The following is a 12,454-nucleotide window of genomic DNA, read 5'->3' on the forward strand; positions in this document are numbered from 1 at the left end:
CTCAAGTGGTAGAGTGCTAGCCTTGAGCAAAAGAAGCTCAGAGACAGCAACTAGCCCCCAGTTCAAGCCCCAGGACTGGCACCAAAAAAAATGTGCATAGAGAAAAGCAAGTTCAATAACAGAGAAAATGCTCAATTTCATACCAGGAGGAGTTTCCCATTAGAAAAATATTACTACTGTAGAGGAAAATCTTGACTTCTCTATAACACAAGTCTATATTTGACATGGTTGGGGCATTTCCAAGGAGAAATCAGACATGGATCCTATATTCAAGAACATGACAAGAAGTGAAGTAAGACATATAAGAAGATTTATAATAAATATATAATAATATATGTTATGTAACATATAATAAATAAGATATAGAATAAGTGAGATATATAATAATTCTAATAAAAGGGGGCTGGGAAGGTGGCTCAGTGGTAGAGTGCTTGCCTTACATGCATGAGGCCCTGGGTTCGATTCCTCAGCACCACGTAAGCAGGAAAAAAAAGCCGGAAGTGGCACTGTGGCTCAAGTGGTAGAGTGTTAGCCTTGAGCTGAAGAGCTGAGGGACAGCGCCCAGGCCCAGAGTTCAGGCCCCACGACCGGACCCCAAAAAAGAAATTCTAATAAAATCTGGAATTAAGCTATGGTATGTGAGGGAAGAAGAGGAGCGACAGGCATGTGGGTTATGTAGATCTTCCTCCCAGAGGGTACCCATTGTGGGAGTGACAATGGCTAAGATGCTCAGGACCCATTCACCATATACAGACCATCCAATCCTGCCCTGTGCAAGACCCTAAGAGGCAATCTTTTCCATAGTATTCTTCATGCGCATCGTAAGTCCTCCTCTACATCCCTCTTCCTTATGCCTCCCTCCGTGAGTATCAGATTCCTAGTATGCTGAAGGCTCTGCTCACCTACTTTCACTCCGCTCCCCCTCCCATTTTGTGGGTAATTACCACACTAAATCTCTCGTATGTCTAAGTCTATCTAACATCTCTTTGCTGGATGATCAGAACTAATGGTCAAGGTTAAAGTACCTAGAAGGTTCAGAAGACTGCTCGATGTGTCGATTCATTCTTAGGAGATAAGGCAATATTTGAGTTAGCCTCCCTATGTGCTAGTGTTGAGTAAATTAAACTCTTTGGCACATTTAAAACTGAATATAAAGCTGAGTGCTGGTGACTCATGCCCATAATTTTAGCTACTCAGAAAGCTGGGATCTGATGATCATGGTTTGAAGCTAGCCTTTGAGCAGGAAAGCCAGTGATGCTCTGATTTCCATTTAACCACCAAACAGTGGAGATGTGGCCCCAATGGAAGAGTGCTCATCTTGGGCAAAAAAGAAAAAAAATGCTTAGGGTTAGAGCCTAGACACTGAGTTCAAGCCCCAAGACTGGCACAAAACAATAACAACAACAACAAAAAAACAACAACAATATAAGCCTATTGAATGGCTCATGCCTGTGATTCCAGCTTCTTGGGCGTCAGAGGTAGGAGAAACATGGTCCCAGGTCTACCTGGATAAAAAAAAAAACACAAGACCCTATCTGAAAAACAAACTGAAAACGAAAGGGCTAGGACTTGGCTCCAGCAGTACAATGCCAGCAAATACAAAGCCCTGAGTTCAAACCTCAGTACTGAGAGAACAGAAAAAAGAAAAGAGCATAAAATGGCTTATGATAGTAAATGCTAATTCCACCCTGTGAGACTACCGTATGGAAGCTACATTTATTTCAGCACCGATTCTAGTAAGAATCATCACATCCCTTTCTGTCAGGTATTCCAGCAGATTCTTGCCATTACATTCCTCCCCTCCTCCCCTGCTCTGTAGATCAGGAAACTCCAAAGCTATGAACAAGCAACCTCATGACAAGTGAGGGAAAGATGTCCCACCCATGATCTCAGCCTTGAACTCTTTCACTTGCCACGCTGGGATTTGTCTTTGAGAAGACAAACCCTTAGTCTCTAGCACCTCAGTTCTACATTAATTTTCTTGAAGTATTTACCACTCAAAAACCTCCAGAGTGGCAGAAGCTCAGAAGTAGAGAACTTGCTTAGCATGAACAAATGGTCTGTATTCAATCCCCCAGCATGGCAAGGAAAAACAACAATAGATTTCCCTGGCTTTCCATTGCCTTATGAAAAAGCCAAAGAGTACTAAAAGTCTCAAAGTGCTCCCTATCACCCAAAAGGGTCAGAGGGTGAGAGATTCTATAATGTTTTGTTTTGTTTTGTTTTTTGGTTCCAGGCCTGGTAATTAAACTCAGGGCCTATACACTGTCTCTGAGCATTTTTGCTCAAGGGCGATGCGCTACCATTTGAGCCACAGCTCCACTATCTTTCTGGTGGTAAATTGGAGATAAGAATCACACAGACTTTCCTGCATGGGCTGGCTCTGAACCATGAACCACAGATCTCAGCCTCCTGAGTAACTAGATTACAGGTGTGAGCCACTGGTGCCCTGCTGATTCTGTGGTCTTTGTGTGTGTTGGGGTAGAGGAGTTGTAGGGCTTGAACTTAGGGCTAGGGGCTGTCCCTGAGCTCTTTTACTGAAAGTTAGCACTCTACCACTTTGAGCCACAGTTCCACTTCCGGTTTTTGAGTAGTTCATTGGAGATAAGAGTCTCACAAGGACTGTTCTTCGTGGGCTGGCTTCAAGGTACCATTCTCAGATCTCAGCCTTCTGAGTAGCTAGGATTACAGGTGTGAGCCACTGGCACCTGGCTGATTCTGTGTTTTAATAAGATCCAGAAACATTTTGCCATACCCTGTACACATGCCCAAGGTTGAGGTGCTTATAATGCTTATGAAATGAAGCTAAAAATTCCTAAAGTCAAAACTAGCTATTCACATTCATTTACTTCAGTGTTTCCCCAACTCATTTAGTTAAGGAGTTCTTAATTTAGCTATCCTAATACAGATCTTAGAAAATTAGTCATCTTCGAAAAAGAAAATTTTGTTAGAGAAACTAAAATTTACTGCACGCCCCATGTTTATGTATCATTTTTCTTTTATTTCAGAAAAGGTTTTTATTCCAATCCTAAAATAACATGTTACTTAGACTTCTGATATTGCAAAATGTACGAGAGCGTTCAAACGGCCATTTTGACACCATATAATTTTGGAGATGTCTTTTGATACCTATACACACAGAAAGCAAGCATAAATATCATACACAGTTAGTACTCAGTTTCTCTCCCTTCACTTTTTCCTTTCTTTCCTTTTCTCTCTTTGCTTTCCATCCTTTCCTTTCAAACACTGGCCTCTCTATCATCTTCATCTATCACCAACTGGGAGCCTAGCACCTCAGTGTTGTTATCATCTCTTTCTGCGCCTTGCTTGTGAGGACATTCGTGCAGCCTTGCAAGTCTGGCTGCCCAACCCTGCCCATTCCCACGAGAGCCCTGTCCACAGAACTGGCTCTTATCTTCCTTTTGGGAGATAAGCTCTGAGCTGATGGCCTAATCTACTTCCTCAAGGTTCCTGCGTGACTTTGACCTTGGGCCACGTGGTACAGGTTTAATCGATAGTTGTGCTAAGCTGGTGATTTCCAGTGAAGGCTCTGCACTCAGGGACTGAGGTCAGTCTTGCAGGCACTGAATGTATCTATTGACAGACTCCCTTGAAAAGCCCTAGACAGCAAGGCCCCAGTGAGCTGCAGTAATTGGTAATATTTTAAATGTGCTGTTTCACATAATTGCTGGGAAATTTAAAATGCATCTGAGTGGTTCCAGTGATAGAGGATGCTGGAAGACTGTATTTATTTGGTTTCTCCATGATATCACTTCATGGATATTTTTCCTTTTATTGGTTTTAATACATGCCTTTCCCCCCCAAAAAAACATGGCCATTGTAAGTACAATAGTTTTTCTGAGCTCTGTGAATCCAGGTTATAATCTTCCTCTGAGTGTAGATTTCACTGTGTCCCAGAGGTTCTAGAATATAATAGTCTTTCCTTTCTCTACTGTTTATATTCCATTTTTTTTCTCTTATGCAATATTTATTTCAACACAGACATTTTATCTGCTGAGTAAGAGAGGCAAAATTTTGTGAGGTTTGGGTTTTTGTCTAATTTTATTGGTTTAATTGCAAGGACTGCGATGAAGTTGCTTAATATTTTGACTCCTGAAAATGCATGTTTTTCTCTTTGTGGACAAGGAATCGCATAACCAAATGTGATTTCTTTACTATGACAGGGAAACAAGCTAAGATTCCTATCGATTTCAGAGCCCCCTCACACAGTACAAAGAAGATAACTTCAGAATGCTTTTCTTCTTACCTAGCTTCTACCTGTCCCCTCAAGCCGTAGGTCTCTCTGAATTTATAACTTGCAGCACAAGGCTGGTGTTTGCGTTTCACTTACAGTGTATGGAAGAGAGAAAGTTGAGCTGTATGAGCATCACATTGATGAGAGGCAGCTTGAGTCCCTTCTCTAGTTGTTGGAAAATGAACTGGTTTTATTTTTTTTTTAAAGGCTCTGAAAAGCAAGAGAACAAATACACAGCAGTAGACTCATTATCCAAAGGCCACAAAGTGTGCATTCTGGTTCTGTATGGCAGGTTGTTGATCACATAACCGATGAGTTCATTTACAGCTGAAGTGAGGAAAATCAAATCCCTTCAACAAACATTTTCAAACGCAGTGGTTAAGCCTGATTGTTAAATACATGTTTCTCACAAAGGAGTGCTTTTTTCCTCTTAATTGTAAAACTTAAGGGCATTGCTAACTGAATTAGGAGATAATTTAATATCCAAGACCAGGAATCTTTTCTAGCAAGTTTCTAGCATTGTTGGTTTGTCTATTGAAAATGCTTTCTGCTGAGGGGGGTGGGGGGTGTGACTCAAATAGTAAAAAGCCTATCTGACAAGCCCAAGGACTCCAGTTCAAATCCCAGTACCATCACAAAAAAGAAAGAAAAAAAAAGAAAGAGAAGTAATGTGTTATAGGGCACTAATTTTGACCAGATATGGATAGAGAAGATTCTAAAACTGTCAATTATTGAATCCTACTCTATGGAAAAATAAATCAAACAATGCCCCCCCTAAAGATGTCATAATCTCAAAACCTTCAGTAGGTTAAGTCTTATCACAAGAAGAAAATAAAAGTGTAAGCGGAATTAATTTACTGGTCAGATGACTGAAAAGGGATGATCCCCCTGGATTATCTGGATGGATCCAATGATCTCAAGAATCCTAACAAGTGTCAGGAAAAGGTAGGAAATTCAGAGACCCACAGGTATTAAATAGCTGCTATGTTGGCTTTTGAAGATGAAGGGAGAAGCCAAAACCCAAGGAATGTAGGCATCCTCTACAGGATGGAGTAGACAAGGAAGTGGATTTTCCTTAGAACTCCCTGAAGGATATCAGCTCTGCTGACAGTCTAACCTTGAGTCCAGCAAGACCCATTTTAGATATTTCATTTCCAGAATCAGAATACAGGCTGCTCTCCAACTCCTGATCCTCTTGCCTTTGCCTCCCATGGACTGGGGTTAAAGGTATGTATCACCACATCTGGCTGCCTCTTTATAAACGTTTTCTGGCTTGACTTTTCAAATATTCTCTTGCCATTTCCTAGCAAAATATCTCCACATTAGCCCTGGGATTTTTGCATTTATTATAACTGAGTTACTGACTGTTCTTTACTGGTATTTGTTTTGAGTTTTAGTGTCTAATTAAATTGTAAGTGTAGAGGTTGCTGGCAAAAAAGAAAGAAGAAGAAGAAGAAAAGAAGAAGAAGAAGAAGAAGAAGAAGAAGAAGAAGAAGAAGAAGAAGAAGAAGAAGAAGAAGAAGAAGAAGAAGAAGAAGAAGAAGAAGAAGAAGAAGAAGAAGAAGAAGAAGAAGAAGAAGAAGAAGAAGAAGAAGAAGAAGAAGAAGAAGAAGAAGAAGAAGAAGAAGAAGAAGAAGAAGAAGAAGAAGAAGAAGAAGAAGAAGAAGAGGCAAAACTGTGAGAGATTTTTACTTTCCCTGAACTATGTATGTTAAGGCGGCTTCTGCCTGAGGTAAAACAAACAAATTAGTAAGGATGACTAAAATGACCTAGAGTTTAAAACTAAGACTCTGCTAGAGGAAATATTGACTGGTTGTATATACAGTCATGTCTGAGACTTCCAATGGGGAATTAAAAAGCAACAAATCAAATTATGTAGTCTGGTACAGCATTTAAAATTTGGAATCTGTTTGTTAATTATAAGCCTCGCTCTATTTAGCAATAATTACTACTGACTTGAAAATTACATATGCAGTAATATTCTTTTTAAATGAAGGAAATGTTCTCGCAAATATCCTTTTCTAGCAAAAGCTTGTGTTGCCATGTGTGAAAATAGGTAAGAGTCATAGGGATATGTTTTAGGATACCAGCATGAAGAAAGATAGTAGCTTAAAAAATGAAGAAAACAGGGTCTGGGAAAGTGGTTCAGTGGTAGAGTGCTTGCCTTGCATGCATGAGGCCCTGGGTTCTATTCCTCAGCACCACATAAGCAAAAAGAAAAAAGCTGGAACTGGCACTGTGGCTCAAGTGGGAGAGTGCTAGCCTTGAGCTGAAGAGCTGAGGGACAGCACCCAGGCCCAGAGTTCAGGCCCCACAACCGGACCCCAGAAAAAAAAAAGAAGAAGAAAACTGACATCAAATGTTCTGGGAAGTGCCTTGGGCCTTGCCTGAATTAAAATGATAATGCTTATGTCAAGCAACTGCTTTGAAGGAAGGGTTATCACTCCTAAGCCAGGCATGGTGGGCTTAGACCTGTAATTCTAGCTATTCAGGAAGCTGAGATCTAAAGATCCTCAGTCAAAGCCAGCCCAGGCAGGAAAGGAAAGCCCAGGAGACTCTTATCTCCAATTAACCACACACACACACACACACACACACACACACACACACACACACACACACACACACACACAAAACACAGAAATGGGGCTGTGCTGTGGCTCAAGTAGTAGTGATAGCTTTGAGCACAAAAAGCTCAGGACAGCACATAAGGCCTTGAGTTCAAGCCCCAGAACTCACACACATACACACACACACACACACACACACACACACACACACAGAGTTGTAACTCCTATGAATTTCCCCTTCTGAGCCTGGCCCTGTCCCTCAGGTCTTCAGCTCAAGGCTAGTGCTCTACCACTTGAGCCATAACCCCACTTCTGGCTTTTTCTGCTTATGTGGTGTTAAGGAATTGAACCCAGGGCCTCATGCGTGTGAGGCAAGTGCTCTACCACTGAGCCACCTTCCCAGCTCATTATTTTACATTCTTATCCATAAAACTAGAATAGAACGGATTCAAAACCTGCTGCTATCTGATTTCTAGCTTTAAACCCATTGTGAGCTCCCAGGGGGACCCCAATTACATCTATGTAAATTTGAGGATCAAATAACCCCCACCCCAAGCCTCCAGAGAAGAAGTCTCTCCTTACTAGTGTAGGGTGCTAGTTTGAGACTGTTCAGGTTGACAAAAAAAATGCCAACGGATGGCCAATTGAACCAAAGCACACACTCTACCCCAGTTGGCCAGTAAGATACCCAGTAATAGTTTCTGTACTACCAACAGATATGTGCTCTGGGTATGGTTACTGTGGACTGGTTGTTTATCTCCTCAAAGGTTTGGTCTTCACTGCATCTGGCCAAGCTTCCTAGAAGGATCAATTATTCCCCACTCCTAGAGAGGCAAGAGATCATCAGGGAAGGAGATTGGACAGTTTTAGTTGTTTTCTTTTGGTCTTAGACCCTTGACTGTCGAGGACAGCGCTAACAGAGTCTTACAAGGAACCTCTCCAGGATGTGTCTTCTCAATGGATAATCATGTTCTCCATGTCCATGGGGGCTGAGGTCCATCCCAGCCAGAATGTGACCACACCAGAGCCTCTGAACTCTCTGCCACACAATTATAACAGTAATTTAATATACAGCAGAATATTTAATCTATCCCATCCCAATATTAGTTTTCCTGTATCCAGACTCAATTTCTGTGGTCTTTCTCAAACCCTTTACCTCCATTATGATTATGTTTATGAGTTCTTTGAGGGTTCATTGCATTTCTCCTCTCTCATGGGGGTGAACGTTGTATTTCTTTTTTTTTTTGGGTCCGGTCATGGGCCTGAACTCTGGGCCTGGGCGCTGTCCCTCAGCTCTTCAGCTCAAGACTAGCACTCTACCACTTGAGCCACAGCGCCACTTCCGGCTTTTTTCTTTTTGCTTATGTGGTGCTGAGGAAGCGAACCCAGGGCCTCGAGCATGCAAGGCAAGCGCTCTACCACTGAGCCACCTTCCCAGCCCCTGGACGTTGTATTTCTAGCGGGAATCATAGTGGCAAAAGGATTCATGACTTGAGATTGGAGTACTTTGGGAGATCTATGCCCATGACAGATCCCATTGAGACCCTGTCTAGGCCTCAGAACCAAGAATAATCACCTTATGGAACTCCTCTCTGTAATGGACAAGAACCTGAACCACCCCTCTGTAGGGCTTTAGGTTTGGGGTACAGAACTCCAGTCTATCATTCCTTCTGATAGGAAGAAAGAGCAATCTTGATTAGCTGTAATGAGTCTGACCTTATGCTGATGCTGAAAAAGCTGTGTTAATTATGAACAAGACTTGATATTCTTTCCAGGTGGGATCAAGTTTCTCTTCTTTCCAGGCTTCTGTGAGGATGAGAGACTCCAGGTTGGTAAGGGTAAGGTGGAACTCAACAAGGGGTTTAAGCCAAAAGGCCTTACAACCAAGAGCTTTGGCATAAGGATTGGATAGGAAATAATTCCCCTCTTTCCCAGCCTGGGATTTTATCTCCCTTCTGGGAAGCTTTATATGCCATGATCATGTGGAACTTTTGAGAGCCACCTAAAACTTTCCTTGAGCTTGAGAATCTCGCCCTCTTTAATTATTCAAACCACTATTATCCATTAATTTCCTTCTGTGAGATTTTTTTTTCCTTCCCATGGATTATAAATCAGAGTCCATTCTTTCTAACTTATTAGTCATCAATAATAATGAGACATTGGTAGATGGATGGAACTTTGTAACTTTCAAGTAATTTTGCAGATGTCATCACCCACATAGCCCAACTAGGAGCCCTTCCCGATTTCTTAGAGAGAAGCCATAGCTCAGTGCGGTTCGGTGGTCTACAAGGAGACCCCCACAGGTGCTGAGTGACAGTGCCAGAACCAAATGTTAGATTTCCAGCCTTGAGGCTTCTAGAGAGATCTTATTTTACATGCTGACTTCTTTTTCCTCCTCTTCTTCCTCTCCTCCTCCTCCTTCTCCTCTTCTCTTCCTCCTCCTCCTTCTTCCCCCTTCTCCTCCTCTTTCTTCTTCTTTTATTGTGCCAGTCTTGGGGCTTGAACTCAGGGCTTGGGCACTGTCCCCGAGATTCTTTTGCTCAAGGTTAGCATTCTACCACTTGAGCCACAGTAACAATCTGGTTTTTTCTGAATAGTTCGTTGGAGATAAGAGTTTCATGGCCTTTCCTGCCCAGACTGGCTTCAAATTTTGATCCTGAAATCTCAGCCGCCTGAGTAGCTGTGATTACAGGTGTGAGCCACCAGCGCCGGGCTACCTGCTGACCTTTTTTAGGAGCTCCATGATATGATGTCAGCGATAAATAACTGATGATAATCATCACAGATTTTGTAACAAATATTCTACTGCCAAGGATCACTGATTATACAGGAACTCATGTGAGTCACATGAGAGGGACTAGTTCACCTTTGCAAGTATCCCAAAAGATTTTTTTTTTTTTGGCGCTTGTAGGGCTTGAACTCTGGGCCTGGGTGTTGTCCCTCAGCTCTTCAGCACAAGGCTAGTGCTCTACCACTTGAGCCACAGCGCCACTTCAGGCTTTTTCTGCTTATGTGGTGCTGAGGAATCAAACCCAGGGCCTCATGCATGCTAGGCAAGCACTCTACCACTGAGTCACCTTCCCAGCCCTGCAAAAGACTCTTAAATCTTCATTCTAGGGAATCTCCAGGGCAAAGATACTAAAGGAAATCTGCCCTAAGGAGAGCCTACCAAGCCATTTGAAATATTTGTTTAGTTTCACTGGGCACTGGTGGCTCATCAGCCTGTCATCCTAGCTACTCAGGAGGCTGAGATCTGAGGATCAGAGTTTGAAGCCAAACCAGGAGGGGAAGTGTATGAGACTCTTATCTCCAATTAACCACCAGAAAACTGTGGACCTGTGGTGCAAAGTCATAGAGCACTAACCTTGAGCAAAGGAGTTCAGGGGCAGCACCCAGGCCCTGAGTTCAAGCCCCATAACCAACAAAAAAAATTTAAAAAGAAAGAGAGAACAAAGGAAGGAAGGAAGGAAGGTTAGTATAAAAGTACAATGGTACAACTTACTCACTTTTAGACTACCATATTAGCAGGCTAGGTACTAAGCACTACTTTCTACCACTGAAGTATTTGGTCCTCCACTGCTGTTAGATTTTCATTCACCTACTTTACCTTCTGTTTCTCCCAGTGTATGAATGATCCATTTCCTCTCTGGAAATAAAGCAGCCCATTTACCAATGATCCTCACGTTTCTTATGCTGGATTGTCTCATGAAAAGAGACCTGTCTCCTCCCACTGGAGTTCTTTACTTAAAGAGTTTTTAATCCCCCCCCCCCTCTCTCTCTCTTCCTATGTTGAACTGTGAAGTTTTGGAAGACTGTATCTGATGGAACATGAATTAAACTGAAAACACTCACCTTCCTACCTACCCTTCCTCCTCCATAGCTGTAACTTAGAACTGCCCTTGCTCCTGACCTTGCTCAATCATCTCTCATCTCCTTCCCACTCCCCAAACATATCCTGCAGCTGTAAAAGGGATAACCTAAGAACCAGAGGATCAAACCATTAGTTGGCACCTCTGCTAAAAACAGACACTGAAAAAAAAAAACCTTCCCTGTAACTCAAGATAAGATTCTATCTCTGTCCCAAGAGCCCCTTCCCCATTCCCACCCTGCCCCTATCCCATGACAAACTACCCCAGACTCCTTCCCCACCTGACTTCACTCTCCCTGCCTAATAAAAAAGAGAGCTTAGTTGTTAGGTAATTATGCCATTTCTTCTCCAGCCAGGCTGAAGAAAACATATAAATGCCCTTCTCAGGTTTGGAGTCCAATAAACATGTTGGCCTGTGAGTTTTCTTTCTGATCTTTTCTTTATTCAGACTCCTGCCTGGCACTTGAAGTATTTCTTAATATTTCCTTACATTTGGTGACTGGAAACCCAGGACTCAGAACATTTCCTTACAACTTCACATCATGGAAGGGTCCAGCCCATCTTCGTTCTTCACATTAGGATGCTCAGAAATGTTGGCTGCTGAGTGGTGATTAGCCCATCTCTTCAGCTCCTGCTGACAGGCCTCAACATAAGACAAGTGGTAGAGATTAAGAAGGAAAGAGGAGCTGGCTCAAATCGTAGAGCGCTCACCTTGAGCTGAAGAGCTGAGGGACAGTGCCCAGGCCCAGAGTTCAAGCCCCACGACCAACCAAAAAAGAGATTAAGAATTAGGAGGTCATCTCTCTGGAATCAACTCTGCTGTCCCAAGTTAAAGTCCAGAGTAACCCTCTTTATCTAAAATGCTGGTGTGTGTTTGTTGTTATTTATCCCCAGCTATTCTTTGTACAATGTGAGCATCCATTAGAGATGACGCTGCTTGATGTTCAGAAGTTGTGGAAGTACATGTCACAGAATGAATGTCTTGAAGTATCAAGACATATCAGCCCTGAAGCTGGCTATAACCCAGATTCCATAGAGTAAAACTAAAGTCAAAACAAAGGAACCCATGGGAGAAAGAATTCCCTAAGTAATCTCTATCATATGCCACCAGGCAAAGGCCCAAGTGAGCTTCCTCAGGACCAAACGGCCCTGAAGCTGAAGTTCAGACAATTAGTTTTATATTCTTGAGACTCCTTGGTGAAAGCAGAAAGGATGGGAAAATAGGCGGATGAGAAACAGTTTGGTAGTTTGTCCCAATAGAAACCATTCATACCTAATAGTTACTATAATCACTATCATGATGATGTTCCCTGCTGAAAAATCTGAAGATTAGAATTGTTTTAAACAAAATAACTGTTCTCTTCTGACAAAATCTGGGAACCACAGTGTAAAGAGACAAGTTTAGTGACAGATTGTTTTTAATCCTTCAGATTGCAATCATAGATTTTCACCAGCCTCATACGGAAAAAAAGAGGGAAGAGAATGAATGCCTAGAACCAGCCCTTGGGAAGGGCTTTTAAATGTGTGTGTGTGTGTGTGTGTGTGTGTGTGTGTGTGTGTGTGTGTGTGTTTAAAGTGGAGGGGATATGAAAGAGGACAGAAAGAAAAATTGACTTAGTGCAACCAGAGAACCAAACACCTATTTGAGTTTACAGTTTGACTCTATGGCAAGGTAAAAAAAAAAAAAAAAATATATATATATATATATATATATATATATATATATATATATAACGTTAAACTAGAGAACAATCTTTTATG

The sequence above is a fragment of the Dipodomys spectabilis genome, unplaced genomic scaffold (genome assembly GCF_019054845.1).
Source record: "Dipodomys spectabilis isolate Male_0828 unplaced genomic scaffold, ASM1905484v1 ptg000096l, whole genome shotgun sequence".
Lineage (NCBI taxonomy): Eukaryota > Metazoa > Chordata > Mammalia > Rodentia > Heteromyidae > Dipodomys > Dipodomys spectabilis.